Consider the following 2,533-nt stretch of genomic DNA (forward strand, 5'->3'; position numbering starts at 1 on the left):
AGAAATTATTTGGACTTGTTCATCTTAGATTTGAAAAAAATCTAATATAATTGGAGATATCGATTTTCTTTTGAACGGAGAATACCTAGAAAAATTTAATTTGAAAAATTAGTAAGATGATAGGATTATTTTAGTTTTTGTGTGAAACTTTCTTCTATTTTCTTTTATCGAACGAAGGAAAATCCATTTATAGAAGGTTGAAATATAACTGTACGTTACAAATATTAGATATATATATATGGATCTAAAATTGCTAAATTTCGCAATAATTCTTTCCTCAATAATGACTTCAACTTTGGAAACCCCTAAAAATTCCTCTTCACCCGACGAATAATAAAACTTTGAATAGTAGATCGCGGTTAAAAATTTCCCGCGGTGAAAACGTTTCGCGACCTAAAATTTTTATGTCGCTTCCACCTCTAACGAAAGAGTTATAAAATTCCAGAACTGCGGAAACTTCGCTGTCCGTCAGAAACTTGATATAATCTCGGTTCCTTTATATCCATCCATTTTATCTATTGAGAAAAACTCGAAAAAAAAAGAGAAAAAGAAAAAAAAAAAGAAAAAGAAAATTTTTAAGAACTGCGACACAATTGAATTACACAGAAACACACAAGAGATGAGATTTCCAGATTTCGTTCACGTTCGAAAAAAGGAAAAAAAAAAAAAAAACAAACGACATTCGACAAACGAGCTGAAATCGTAGAAGGAGGACGGAAGGATCGAAGAAAATATCTAACATTTTCTTTCTACGAAGCTTTAAAAATCCTAACGCGATCGTCTATAGCGGATTTTCTCTTTGACCAGCACCCGGAACACTCGGCTAGCTTATATATTTGGTGTGACAAACAAAATGTATTACGTATAAAAAAAAAAAAAAAAGAAGAAGAAGAAGAAGAAAAAGAAAAAGAAGAAAAAGAAAAGAAAATAATTCGCGAACACGAAAACAAAAGATTGCTCTCGTGGTAGTCGCGCCACGACAAAAATCGATACGATGAGAGAAGCAAAACGAGGAGAAAAGAAAAGTCGGAAAAGAAAAGTCGTAATAATCGTCTACAAGTGCATTTAGATTCTAGGCAATTCGCCCCGTTCCATCCGATAATAATAAATAATAAGTTTTGCGTATACCGTGTTATTGTAAATATAATATAATATATAGATATGCGTGTATATCTGTGTGTTTTGTGTAATACATAATATAAACTCAATATGTTTGTGTCCCCGTTGTGTATATGCATGGGTATATTGCGTGGTAATACAATAAACAGTGAATAACACATATATAAAATCATTAAAACGATAAAACAAAATAAAATAAATTATATCCAATATATTAATTAATATACTTAATCATCTGCGTAATATATTAATATTCTGGTTATTATATATATTATATATATATATATATTATTATTATTATTATTATTATTAAATTATATATTTATATTATATATCGGTATATGCGTGTTCGATAGTAGCCGACTTAACTATGCAAAGTGCCCCTTTCTGCAAAAGAGAGAAGATCGACGGTAATATCATTTGATCACAATGTAACGGTTTGGCTCTTTGAATAGCTAACGGACTCGACGTACCAATTGTATCGACGTGTTACCCAAATACGAGTTACACGATTCTCTAACTTCGAAACACACTTTAACCCTCTCATCTACATACGTTTCTTCCGTCCGTCCGTCCGTTCGTCGTTCGTAAATGTTCACCCTATTCGCGCACGCGAATTCGAATCCAAGCGTAAATGTGGTGCAACGCATACGTCTGGACGCATGCGTGACACTGCCCTCCCTCCTTATCTCTGTCTCTTTTCATCCCTATTTTCGTTTTCTTTCTCTCAGAATCTTCCTTATTTATCGTTAATATAATTATTATTATTATTATTTTATTATTATTATTATTATTATTAATATTATTATTATTATTATTATTATTATTATATGTAAGGAAGTAAATATATATGTATATATAAATTTTTTTTCCTCGCGTAAAAACAAACAAAGAAGAAAGGTAGAACAAACAGATTGCACCCCAACCAATTAAATATCAACGTGTAACGATGTATGCGGTGAATAATTCGTAACCAGCCCTCTTGAATAAAAATTGACACCGTTATTTTTAAACGTAAATACGCTAATATCATCGACCGTTGCATGATTGAACAACGGCCGATGTAACGATAATGTATAGTAACGTATATAACCATATGTATAATAATATAATATAATATAGTACTAGAAATCAATCCGATTAAAGATATAAGATCCTTATTTGCTTTCGCATATGCACTTAAGTCCCGAATTCGTGGAATGTCTCGCGTGATTTTCCACTATCATTTGCTGCGATATTGCATCCGTGGAGGTGTGCAGTTTAAATCGTAAATATCATAGACTTTTAGGTGTTCAATTAACAAATAACGCGTTTTATAGTTCAGAGCTCATATTAGAACTGCAAAGCGCCACTCTGTACTTCTTTTTGTTTTTGTTTCCTTATTTTTTTCTTTTTTTTTTTTTTTTTTTTTTTT

The sequence above is a fragment of the Apis dorsata genome, unplaced genomic scaffold (genome assembly GCF_000469605.1).
Source record: "Apis dorsata unplaced genomic scaffold, Apis dorsata 1.3 scaffold_591, whole genome shotgun sequence".
Classification (NCBI taxonomy): domain Eukaryota; kingdom Metazoa; phylum Arthropoda; class Insecta; order Hymenoptera; family Apidae; genus Apis; species Apis dorsata.